At 35.9% G+C, this 13,999-nt stretch overlaps 1 protein-coding gene across 1 annotated transcript in view; it reads left to right on the top strand.

The window, feature by feature from the left end:
• THADA (THADA armadillo repeat containing) overlaps nt 1-13,999 on the top strand; it is a 160,666-nt gene that overhangs the window by 56,387 nt on the left and 90,280 nt on the right. The window lies entirely within an intron of this gene.

The raw sequence follows: 13,999 nt of genomic DNA, 5'->3' as shown, positions 1-13,999 counted from the left end.
ATACATACATAGGTAGATAAAGATATGGGTCTGTACTTTATCTAATATGTTTCTAAGATGACTTTTCAAATTTTTATACAGTGTAACTTTCAGTTGTATGGTGGTTACATGAAGGTATTCAGCAGATATTTTTGCTACTCTATATGGTTTGGGATGGGGAGCCTGATAAGGGAACCAGGGTTGTGGTGGGTGAGCAGAAGTCAATATTTGAGAGGAAGTCTTGCTGTCTGTGTAAAAGCTTCAACAGTAGGGTGAGTAAACTTCTGTACTTAATCTCACTCCGTTAGTAGTGAAGCAAGACAAAGTTGTTGTTACCCTAAGATCTTAAAATTTTTATTTTAAGCTACTGCTTATGTTAAATAGTATCTCTGCTTATTCTTCACAGCAGATGTGATGTATCTCGTACTTTTTATGATGTCTTTTAATTTTCAAGAATAGATAATTATTCTCCGAAAAGAAAAAACCTGTAGTAGGAGTTTTTAAATGCACTGTATTTAACAATTAAAAATTTGGGTTTCTGCCATATCAGAATCTTAAATGCTTTTTGAGGAAATGTTTAAAACTATTTCTTATGTCTTTTATTAGTTCTGGTTTTATACCTTTATTAGTGCACAGGAGAATGCTCTCTTTTTTTTTAATATAATGTTTCAGATAGTTTCTGTTATTGGTAATAGATTAATTTTTTTTATAAGCTTTTGGTTACAGCTTTTTAGTTTTGTCTTTATACTTACATTGGACCACTATTTTTTTAAAGGTAAATAATGCCAGCAAAGTAACTTTTCACACTTAGTTAGCTTATTATATTGAGGTTGTTTTAAATCCATTCAGAAGATGTGGGGAGAAAACTCCAATAAAAACTTTTAAGAATCTGAAACATTTAAGAAATCTGTATCATTGGACCTGCTTTCCTTTAACTGGTAAGGGAACCGTGTTCCTAAAGAGGAATGATATGGCAGATAAACATGATGCTTTCTGCATTTCCTTTCCACTGAATTTGGCAGTAAGTGCTGTGGATACAGGTATAAAACTTGAATAAAGTTATTACATATTTCAGGCAGAAAATTCTATGTGGGTGTACAGACATGCATTTTCTGACTGGTTACTTAGCAAAGCATTGACATTTTTATGGTTGCCAGGGGACAATACCAAGGATTCTGCAGGAGGAAATGTATTTATTATATAGCTCAGTGTGCTTTTACTGGCTGTATTTCTGTCTACAGTTCTTATGCCCTTGTTCTGTGAATACCATGATTGTTTTCTGTTCATTTTGACTGCATTAGTTGGAATACACAGGGATGATTTATCTTGGTAAGATAAATATGTTGCTATTTTCTCTTCTATTTCCCTTCCTATTTTTCTACAATAGCAAATGAACAAAAATAAAATTCTTCCTGTTTATTTGGTTGTTCTTTAGAAGGTGGTATGAAGATTGTTGCGAAGTAACCACATAGAGAGGCTTGAAGAGAAGGTCTGATGCCAAAGGCCCTATGCATCAAGTAATTTAATTGTATACAAAAACTGTTTCCTTGAATTGCTCAATGCAGTATTGTATTCTATAACATCTGCATGTACATATAATTACACGGTAGTCCGATACAATTATAACATTTAATTGCCATATTTTTACCATGAAATTTTTGCATTTCTGTTGTTGTACCACTGTCAAGGAAAGATATTGCTACGCATTAAGGAGAGAGGAAGGGTGAATGTGACCCGTAACTGGCCTTGATGCCCTTCCCCGGACTCAGCCCACAGTGAAGTGGCATTCATTTTGTGCTCTGAGAAGATGAACAGAATACTGTGTTTGCAAGCAAATGAGCAGTTCTATGAACAAAACTGGGCTGAGCAGAAAGAATTCAAATTGGGCTTTTGAAGAGTTTCACTTAAGCTCGAGTGGAATTTTCCATCTAGTGGGAGTAGAGCTATGGTTGCTCTGACTGTGCTGAGATGAATTGCACAATATGAGCAGGATTAAATGCTACAAGGACAAATCTCAGTCTCTGTGCATATGCTTGTTACTCCCTGTTGAACTAGGGCATTTGATTACCTATCTGCAGTTCTGTTAAGCTATTTTTCCCCTTTTCCTCTTGCAGATGTTTTATGTGGAAGGGAACACTTTGATTCACAACTTATTACCTCACTTATTATTTTTTTTTAAAGAGCTGGATAGGTCTGTTTTAATGGTTACTTTCTAAGATGAAAGAATGTACAGCATGTTTTTGATTAACAAGGGAGGTAATCGGGAGGTAATGTTTTAAGTATGAAACAAAAACATAACCTCCCTTTCGCCTCCCCCTCCCCGTTTCAAAGACTTGTAATCTCTTCAGAATGATCTAGAATTCACTCTTATGTCCTCTTGTACCATGACATTGATGGTGTTTGTTTAGTGTTAAATGTTCTGGGCTGAATGCTCTGAAGGAGTAAAATGGGTATTGCTATATTGACTTGGATACTTTTCCCTAGTTCAAGTCTGTCTCTAAGAGTGTGTGACTTCTTAGTCTTTTAAGAAGGTTTTAAAAAATTAGCTTTAAAATGTCAAACAATATAAGGTTTTAAAAACTGTTCAGGTGTATGTGCCTTGTCTTCCCCTTGAAAAAAACTTCTTAATTCTTCATGAAATTTTCCCTTTAAAATTTTGGCAAAGAGACATATTTCAAAGTAGTGTTCCTTCTAGGTATATTACGTTGCAAGTCATTGAAGAAACTCGCTGTCTGAGGTCAATTTAAATAGAAATGTGAACATCTTTCCATGAAATCAACACAGTTATGAAATTGGCACTGTTTTCTTGGGCAGAACTTTGTAACTTGTATTTTCTGTAAAATGGAGGCACTAAATTCTGAAGTCCCCTGATGCTGTTTCTAGACAGGGATAAGGACAGGTGGTAGTGGGAAACACTAGTCCTTTACAGCTATCCTCTTCCCCCTTCTACACCTCTCCATCTACCACTGTGAACGACAGAGCTTTGGTTTTGCACTCGAGAGCTTGTCATTAATATACAAGAATAATCACTGTGACCATTAGTTAATGATAGACATTTAGGATGCAAGGAAAAAAAAACCTGTCTGTGGTGAGGAAAAATTTTCTGTGGGATGGAGCATTGTCAGGTACCCTGTTACCGTAAGTCATTCCTAACAGTGTTAAGAGAAGGAGAGGGGAAAGTCCATATTGTCTGTGAGCAAACTGGCAGCTCAAATGCTATCCTACTAGCTATGATAAATCTCTTATTTGAGTGGGCTGGATGCATCTGCTAGAGGGTTTGTGGGTTTACATTGGTCGAGCTATCGCCTGTCTTAGAAAGGCAGAGGAAACAACTGAAGATGGTATGACAGTTTTTATTGGTACATTTTCTCTTGGAAGTTACTACTTCTGCGGCTTGCTTGTCAGAACAGGCTCTGTGAAACCTCCTAATAGGCTTCTGGCAAAGTCAGCTTGGTAAATTTTTTAAAAATCTCTTGGCTGAGGCAGTGTGAGATGTCCAAAGTGCCCCCTGTGATCCTTTGCCCACGGCAGTGCTGTGGCACAGGTGATGCCAGCTGGCTGCACAGGAGCCCTCCACAAGCACCAGCGTGGCATCCCAGTGGGTTTCTGTGAATCGTGTCCTTGCACAGCGCTTTGGGGCCTGTGGAGCCAGGATGACATTCTTTCACTAAACTTTATTTTCTTGGTCATTTTGAAGGGCTTACAGCAGACTCTTTAGAAGATCTGTTACCTTAGGGATTTGGTGGATTCTTCTTAGAGGCATTACTTATGCTACTTCACAGAGAATTACATTTGTGAGTCTGTCCTGCTGCAGGAAGTGATGCAGACTGTTGGCCCCAATTTCTTTCAAAATTGTGGGGAAAAACAAAGAAAAATCCTAGAGGCCATGATTCCATGTAAGTCTTTAGCCCACATCTGTAATGCAGTACTCTTGGTTTTACTCAGTGGGTGAGCATGCCTAGGACTTTTAAAAATCTTAACAGATTTCAGACTAATATGCAGGTTAGAGAAAATTTTTCTTAACGTTCAAAAAGCATTTTTCTTAACATTTCTTAACCTTCAAAAGCAAAATATGGCATTTCATTATAAAAGATCAGATTCCCTCATTGAAGGCAAAGAGGTTCAATATATAACATAGAGATTCCGTAAATTGGTCTGTACAAAATGCTATTCAGAGATTGTTTTGTCAGATACCAACAAGCTTAAAAAGCTATTTTATAACTACAAACTTGAATTTTAATCTCTTATAATGAATTTTGTTTTGTACTTTTTATTGACCAAAGTGCATGGTAGTCTATCTGTAAAAATATTTGCTGGAAATTTAAAAATAGACCTTCAGATGCACTCTGCTTGAACCTAGTACAAAGGACTAATTGTTTTCAATAGTCTTCTGTTTAGTAAAATGTTTAAGAATCTTCCCCATGTAATGAAGCAATCTAATGATGTTGCATTATACTGTATCTGTCAAATACAATTTTCAATTACCAGATATATTAATATATTTACATTATTATGCTGTCTTTTGCCATTGACTTATTTATTTCTGTTTCTTTGTGTTCCTAGTAATATGCAGAATGTTGTTCTGATGCAGCTTTGTCTGTTTTGTTCCTCTCCCCATTCTTTTTCCACTTAATAAACGCCTTGCACATTCCTTTCAGTCTTCATTGCTCAGTTTACTTCAACACAGATAAAGGGGAAGTATTATTACCTTAGTTCACAGCTTTTGCTTTTGAACAACAAATTTGATCACATAAAGATGCATACATAAAATTATTATCTTACTGTTTTAACCTTTGTGTACTAATGTTGCAAATCATCGAATCTATCTTTTAGGAGAATGTATGTTAAGTAACTGAGATTGATCCAGGTTTATTTTTAGCTTCTGGCAAGCAGAGCACCTGACCATGAATTCTGAGGCTCTCTGAGTTTCAGTTGTCTTACTATTTCATAAATCTCTTAGAGCTCACTTCTGAAGGAAACATCTTAAGGAAAAAAACCCAAGTGTAGTAGTATTAATATTCCAGAAGGTGGTGTGAATTTAAATTTTCAGTGATCAATAATGTTACTTGCATGTGGGTTGCTCTTTTTCAAAAGTTACTTACTCTTTGTTGACCTATGCCGTTTAGTTTGATTGCTCTGTATTGTGTTCAGTTATGTTAAATTATGCCCACTCTGTCAGGTGACTGGTTCTGTTCTGTTGTAGCCCTGTGACAAAGTTTGTATGGGCTTCATGGGAATGGGTCTAGGAGAAGATGGAGTAATAAAGAAACAAAATTCAAATGTAAAATCAAAAGTGTCTGTGAGACTTTGAGATAAGTTTAAAACCATAAATTTGATGAAGAACACAAAAGATGGGGGAGTGATGAAGTTCTGATAACAAGGTATCTTTCATTTGTTTAAGAAAAGCTTGATTGAAGTCATTCATGTATACCTTGTAAAAATTGCTGATTATATAAGTTGTTTAAATGCAAATTTCCTGGTGTTTGTTTTGTTTCACACATGTACAGTTACATATGCGGGTTTAGCATATCATCCTGTATCAGACTTGAAAGCAGCCATCTGACTTTCTGTAGGCTAAACACTGGTATCCTTTGGTAAGAGGTCAACAAGGTAGCTGAGTGATTGTGCTTAGTGTGCTTCCTCTGCCTTACTCCTCTTTTTCCTGTATTTTAGTGTGGCATGGCAGCAGTAGGAGAATTAATTTGAAAGCTTGCTGCTTTTCAACTGTCATTTCTGTAAGGCTGGGACTCTCAACATCAGTCAGACAAGGAAAGAGCTTTATTGGGAATGCCTTTATCATATTAGATGAAAAGAACTACATGTGTTTGTTGCAACCTTGTATTAAAATAGCTGCTCTTGATTACAGTTGTTTATGAAAGCATCGCCCGGGGTTCCCCTATCATGTACACATCTTCTCAACCTTTGGTCTCTCAGTCTTTGGTTTTTTCCTTTGTCTTTTTTTTCTCTTCCTAATACCTGATCACTGTAACTGCTCAGTATTATAACTCTCTGCAATAGTGTATTATTTGGAATCCCTGTGATACTGGGAGCAGGCACTGATGCATTGGAATGCCCTGTCCTTGTTGGGGAAGCTGATGAGCTGACCAGTCATCGCAAGATGAAGACAGATATCCTTTTGATTGTGGGCAAGGTTCCCAAAACACATGAGCTGGGAAAGGCATTTAGAAAAATGAGCAACGTGCACCCCTAAAACACAGATTGGTTTTTAGATTTTTATTGTATTAAATCTCTTGCTTCACATCTATGGTGGAAATTTTGCAATAGCTGCGGGAGAAGCAGGGAAGGAGAAGAATGCATTTCCTCACTGAGCATATCTCTTGTGAGTTGGGACTGTCTTGGAAGTCCTCCATTTCTACTTCCAGTCTATTCTCTGTGCAATCCTGTTTGCACAGCGATTGGTACTGATCTGTAAAAATATTTATGGTTCACTGTAAATATTTATTAATAAGGAGGGTTTCAGTAATTTTCTTCTTTTTTAGCATTTTTAAATAACAACTTGTAAACAGCTTGTAATTTTTTTTTCTAATTTGATTAAGTTCAAGTTGTAGTGCTAGAGAAAAGACTGCAAAGGGCTTGATGTGCAGTAGGCTGCTCTGATCAACTAGAACTCTTTGTTCATCTTTGCTTTATTCCTGTCTTTTCTCTGAAACTGGGGGCAGATTTTTTTTTTTTTCATGTTCAAGTGATGCTGTTGGGAAATATCACAACCCTTAGGTATTCATTATTGATTCCTTATTGGAGTTCTCACTGTGTTCATCAGTCATTGGCAGATTATAGTCTGAAGCAATTTAGGAAATATTCACAAACTGTAGGGAGCTGTCAGATTAATAGGAAATAAAAGGTGATGTCTAGCAGAGAGGCATTCACGAACACTGAGAATAACTATTTTTCTCCAGTGTTGCAGACTCCTGAAGAGTACCAAAGGCTGGGATCCTGGGTTAAAATTTGGTGTATACTGCTTCTTATTTGAAACATGATCCAGTAAAAAATATGATGGGGTGCTCAACTGTCGACATATGATTGGTGAAGTAATTGTAGTATTCATTTACATACTTAAAATTAACCAGTCAGTAAGTACTTTGCTGTTCAAGATAAGTATCCAAATAATAACATTTAGCTTATTCTGCAAAAGTATTTGCAGAAAGGATCATGAAAATGGAAAGAAATAATACATTAACTGTCCAGAGGATGATAAGGGAAACGAAGGTATAATGATATTTTAGAAAGCCAATAGTTTTTAAAAAGAACAGTCTTAGTTTGAGTCAGTGTTGGGAAAGCTTTTTAGCAATGGGCTAGTTACTTTTGGTGATATGACTGAAAGGGAAGTGTTTTTGAGAACCCAGATCCTTTGGATGTTTTCATGGGTCTTATATGTTTTTAAAATTGCTCATATTGCAGTCTTGTTTACAATCATCTGAAGCTTTCAAAATCATCACAGGGCACTGAGATGTGATTTGTGCATCCAACTTCCTTTCATAGAGTTCAAAATAATGATACAGTTGCTAAGACGGAATATAGTCTTTGTTTTGATTTTTTCCCAACTGTTTGGGTAGTAAGTGGTGTGTTTTTCTTTGTCATTCTGCAGTTGTGAAACATCACAATAACTATTCTCAAATTAACAAAGTAGAAATATAGTTGTGAATGAAATTTTTTTCTTTTACATGATCTCAAGAGCAGCTGATTTTTCTAGAATGCTGTGTACCAAAATGGAGGCTCTAACCTCATGTAACTTCAGCAAATAGCTCAATAAACCTAGGGATTAGCTACCCTTAGATATTATTTGAGATTTCTTGATGGAAATGGAAGAAAAGAGATGGCATTTAAATTGTGTCAATAGGTTCTATAGTAAATCTCCGAAGAGAACATCTTCCTGTTGGTCTGAAGTTTACACACAGTATTAGTAAGAGTTTTCATAGGCTCAGATGTTGGAGGTCTTAGGTGTTTTGGCTTGCTAAATGAGACTTGAGGTTTCTGATGTTGATTCAGCCTGGTAACAGTTGGCCACTTTTTTGCAATAACGTAGACCTTGGTGACAAGAAGAGAAAAATGTCTATAATTTCTTCCTAGAAAGCCCTTGGAAACACATGGAGAAACAACTCCTGGCATAGCTTGTGGACAGCTTTTACAAATAAAAGCCTGTGTACTTTGCCTACACACTTTCTGCAGTATTTATGGCTACTCTGATTCTTTAAGTGTTTGTGTGGAAAACAATGCCTTTACAAAAATACAAGGTTTTATCTTAATTGCCCAAGTTGGAAGAATAAAATACTTAACACAGTGTATAAAGAGACCAGAAGTTTGGGCAACCATTAACTTCACTTCAAAGGAAATAGATAAGAATTTAGAAATTTAGAACTGCATAAATAACCTGAAATTAAATTTCATTTGTTTCTGTCCACAGTTTTGTTCAAACATTTTCTGAGCTACATTCATGTGTTGATTGTAGATCTAAAACCTCCACAAACTGATAATTCTGTAATGCATTTTTACTCATCAGGTAAATATTGAGAAGCTATATCAAAACTCAGATTATTCTGTTTTTTTTTTATTCTTAATCTCAGATTAAAGAATGAAAAAAAATGTCTTCAGACCAATTAAATACAGATTTCCATGGAGAAATAAATTTTTTAAGTTAAATGCGGTGGGTACTTTAATTGCTAAGGAACACAGATATCTAAATAAAAAATAATTGTGTTTCCTTAAAAGAAAAACAGAAACCAAGCAAGTCAATAAATGAACAAAAGAAACTTTATGTACATGCATAGCAATTATTGTTCATATTCCAGGAAACCTCACTCTCACAGTAATGAATAGGCATCGTCCTGCTGATTTGTGCCCAATGTGGAAGTCCAAGTTGTGTTGTGTGGAAGCTCGAGTATTTTTTTAATGCTATTTTTGGACCTCACTTCTCTTGGAAATCCGTTACACTGCATTTGAAAGTTGCTAAATGTATTCCTTTAGGAGATAATTTGAAGGGAAAAAAATAAACTAGTCTATAATCGTGATGCATGCATACAATGCCCTTGAATCTTATTAACCAAACCCTTTGTAATGAGAACTGAATCTGTTGCTAAATACTTTTTGCTGTGACCTGAGACCACCATTCATGTTTTCCCCTAATGTAATTTCATGTTTTTAATTCTTGCTTTGGAACTGATAACATGACTTGAACTGTATAGCTGCGTGGTGGAGGAAAGAGAAAATCTCTTTCTCATACTACTTACTGTGCCTATATAGAATCAGATAGAAGCCTTACTGCAATTTTTTTCTTACAGTGCATTTGTTAGGACCTTCTGGCATAACTAGCTCCAGGATTTAAAGAGTGCCATCTGTTTGAATTTTATTTATTCATATTTTTTTAATTGGTGTTATCTTTTAAAAATAGAGGCTGTTAAAATGCTTTAACCTGCAGGCAGAGTTGGTTTGTTTGAATTGCAAGTGTGCCTTTCCTGCCTCATGCTGCCCTCTTCTCTCAAACTGTTTGTGATGGTGGTGGGATACTTGGTTTGACGTACAGGCTCGGAGGCCCCTTCTTCAGAATGTCCACTGTATCGTTAATAAGCAGTGACATAATTAGTAATGCATAGATCACTGTGACAACATCCAGTAAAACCTGGAAATAGCTATTCCTCTCCTTATTAGTACTTTTAACAACTAAAGGTATTATATAATAAAATGTACATATTTTCAGCTACAGATGTGATTCTTCAAATTAATTCTACTCATTTGTTTCTGTGAACTTCATATAAAAGGTAATCCTTATTTGCTTTGTAAATTTGGGTTAATTTATTAAGTCAACACACTTAATAAAGTCTGTTGAGGGTAAGTAATAAGAAAGGGAGGAAAATAAGCACATAGGAAACACCTGCAGGTTTGTTGATTTTTTTTTTTCCTTTTCTTTTTCAAAAAGAAGTTTAATATATTTTCATTTACAGCTAATGTTCTGTTGTTTGTAACCAGAGTAATAAATTAGATACTTTGATGTGTGCAGAGGAGTATGGAATCTTTGTGCCTTATGAGAGTTGGTCATAAATTATGTCGGTTAGGAGGGTTGTTCAGGTTCTAAATATTGAAGCTGGAACGGAGCAGTGGAAATGCATTGAATCTACAGTTACATGAAGTGAAACCTTCTCAGATTTATTGACTTTTTGTTCGTGATCATGGACCGTTTCAAGTAAACATGTTTACGTCCAGTACCACATGCACCTAGATAAACAGTACTGAGTTCAAGGTGAACTACTACAACAATTATTAATAGCCCTCAGGATTTAATAGAAGTGTATCACATGAGGATTTTGCAGGTTTCATGCTTGTTGCTACATTGAAATGTAATAAAGTTTGGTTGGCATAATGTATGTTTTTACATATGACAACATTTTACATAATGTAGTATGTATAAGTCTACTTATACATGACCTGCCTGTAAAGGTAGTGTTGCATAATGAAAACACTTCCCCATCTCCCCTAGGTACTTTTCAAATCAAAGGAAATGGAACAGTTTTAAATGCAGGTTTGCACACACAGCAGTGCTTTCCCAATGAGTGCAAGACTCCATTGCTCATACTTCCCGCAGAGGGGATGAGCCTGTGACAGATTGTAGTCATGTTGTTGGCAGGTGAAGCTCAGAGTCTGGATGGTGAAGTGGCCGAGGTTGGAGGTCCTGTTCTTTTTTGCCAATGTCCTGACTTGTGAAGGACAATGAACTGCCATCACATAAATGAAATTAATCTCAGGGATGGCAGGAAGAGTAACCTGAATAGTTTAATAGCCTCAAAATACTTCTTTCCTTAAGCTGCTGCTTTTTGCTGCAGGTATAAACTGAGTTACTGTGATTGCCATAATTGTGTAATAGTATTTCTTGATACAACTTTGTGAGGTTGCTAAATCCTAGATAAAATAAGTATTTAAGAATACAGGTTGCAGACTTAGTGTTAAGAGTGTATAGTTGATCTTGAAGCTTGTACAACTATAAACAAAAAAATGGGTTAGATTGCTATTTTCTGTTGCTCAGTTGTTTCATTTGCATTCACTCTTTCTATCCCTTTTTGAGGATTGATCCTGTTTAGTTTTAGTTACAGGTAAGAGGTTATATCTAAGTGGGATCCAGTAAAAATCAAAACTGCCTGTTCTAGGGTGCTGTTAGAGAATGGAAAAACTGGTGTATGTTTTGACATTCTTCTGGCAAACTTGTTGCGTGATTCAGGAATGAAGTCAAGGGCTTTCAAAACATGAGAGATGTATACCTAAGTGCCTTCAGGGTATGCAGAAGTTCAGGAATAGGTCTCTGATGGTGACTTGGCATGACATCTTGCAAGTGTACGTGAAATGAGAAGTGTTTTTGAAATATTATAAGCACTGTTTCTTGCAGGACGTGGGGAACAACCAATTTTCTTTGAGTATTAGGAGACTAAAAAAAATTATTTTAAATAAATGGGAAGAAACGGTAGGAATGTTAACCCCTCTCAGATTTGGGAAGCTATTTGCCAAGGTGAAATACCTTCCATGTGCTCCCCTACGTGTTCCTATATAGCAAATACTTAATTGTTCTTAAAATTTTGTGATGCTTTTGTTCCTTAGTAGTGACTTCATAGGAGTGCTCTTCTCAGGGTTTCCACCAGGATGTCAGTTCGTGTGACTGCACTGCACCCTGCGTGGCAGTCTGTAGTGTGAGAAGTTTGCATTAATGTACAGCAGGTGCATAGAACAGTGGCAGGTTGGTGGTTGGGTTGCCCTTTGGGCAAGTAGTAGCTGTGGGATTGCATTTTCCTCAGGCACAGAAAGTTGCAGAACCGGGCCAGCTGCGTCCTGGGAGAGTTCTCCATGACAGGGCACCAGTGTGGTTGCTCAGCAGGAGGACTTCAGGCAGCTGAGAAAATTTTACCAATAATATGAACCTATTTTCTTCTTTCTAAATATAGAGCAGTCACTTCTATTTCCATAATAAATTTGATGAAATGATAGCGTGGAACAAAATTTGGCACGTAAAATACTGTGTCTCCATGTATGTATATGCATGTGTTATAAGTCTTTGATGTCAGTTTTTACAATATGACAAAGTTAAAGTGAGGTTATTTAAACATACTTATTAATACTATATTTTTATATATATAATACATTTATTTTTATATATATATATAACAATTTTTGTTAATAGGAAAACCCCCACAGAATTTCATTCTAATTCATTGCATCGTGCTTGAGGAGAAAACCCAGTCTGAAGCAAGGAGTGTTGGAAAGTACCCTTGCACAAGTTACAGGAAACCCTGGCATTTTACCTGTTTTCCACTCCTCCTATGAAGACATGTCAGATTCCTTGGGATTTTTAAAAGGTCATAAACAAAGAACGTTCTTAAGTATACAGTTAAGGCTAATTAAAAACCAGACATTTGTTAGTCAGTGTTGCTTGTGTTTGGAAAGAACGTCTACGTGTGCCAGTCTCTTGGTGAAGAAAACATGGTTTAGCAGAAGTAAAGGAATGGTTGCAGACAAATCACTTCACTGGTTTAAGTTTACTTTACAGTAGAATTAAAATGTTTTTGTTTAAAAAAAATGGAAGTTTTTTTTGGAAGAGCTGAGCTGAATTTCGTCTTGCGCCTTGTCAGTGCAGAATTGAAGCTTTTCCATATGGAAGAGCTTCCAGTTGTGACTGCTCTGATTTAGCATTCTGTTGTGAAGGATAGCCAGTCTTTGAAAACAAAATGCAAAGATGGTCTTTGTAAAAATCATGATAGAACATGCTGCCATACTGAAAGAATTAAAAATTCCCACAAAAACCTATTGTTTGGGGTAGCATAGCTCTCTAGTTCCTTTAGATGAGATCTATGTTTTTCAGGCATAACATTACTATTTCAGTTAAGACTATTTAGTTTCTTAGTATTCGGAACTCTATTAATTTGGTTGCTGGTTCAAGATGGAAACTGTTTTCTGTATTTCTTTGATGTGAACTAAAGTAAACTACCACTTTGAGTATTGATTTAAATTTGCTAGACATATTTGAAAACTTAGAATAGTTTTTAATTTCATTTAATTTTTAAACATGTAGGCACAACCCTGCAGGGGTTTTTTTTGGAGAGGCCAAAATCATTTTGGCAGGGGATAATCTCAACTACATGTGATTTTGTTAGTCGAAAATACATAAGAAGCAATTCAGGAAAACGATGAGAGGATTGGAGTAGGGAAGGCCATCTCTCTTGAGTCATCATAATCAGCTGGGGAGTATCAGAGCATAACTTCATCCAGATACTGCATTTTTGAGACGTTTGGCCTTTGGTCTAAATCCTGTAGTAACTTTCTTAGTTTTCTGGGTGGCTGAATCGTACCTGTGTTACCACAACTGACACATGCAAGAATTACTGGCTTTGAAAGACTTAGCCTAACCTATTTAGCTGATTAAGGACTCTTATTCACTTCAATTCAGTATACATGCTACTGAAGTAGTGTACAGCTGATTAATGTGTTAATGTAGCTGAATAGCTCATTCTATATATATTCATAAATCTACAACCCGTTCCTATCCTTAATAACACTAAAAGATAAAAGATTCTTTTTGGCCTGTGCTTTATATGCAGTCTTGAATCTTAGCAGTTAGTTTTAAATAAAAAGGTATTTATCTTTTAGATACTAATTATAAATAATGGAAATGTCTGTTACTTCCTGCCTTTAAATGTGTTCTAAAAACAAGTGGGAGATTTGGCCTAAAATTCAATAGACACCATGTTGTGTTCTTATGAAAACATCTGATTATCAACATGGAGCTTAACTGTTTTAAGTTGAATACATTTGAATATGAATAATAAGTAACATAAGCATTAAAAAAGATGGTATGGGACAATATACTTACCTGCTTCATGGCATAATTGCATCTTTTCCTTCTTGTAATTTTTTTTCCTTTATGTAAACACTGGAACTTGTGAAGGACAAAAAGCCTCCAGCAGAGTTTTAGTATGACTTATGTTTCTACGAAAATACTCTTTCACTACTGAGAAAAAAGACCATGTAT

This window comes from Pipra filicauda, unplaced genomic scaffold, assembly GCF_003945595.2.
Source record: "Pipra filicauda isolate LSUMZ 115617 unplaced genomic scaffold, ASM394559v2 scaffold51_size4534324_pilon, whole genome shotgun sequence".
In the NCBI taxonomy this organism is placed as follows: domain Eukaryota; kingdom Metazoa; phylum Chordata; class Aves; order Passeriformes; family Pipridae; genus Pipra; species Pipra filicauda.
The sequence above is the reverse complement of the archived record's forward strand: the minus strand, read 5'-3'. Positions and strand labels throughout refer to the sequence as shown.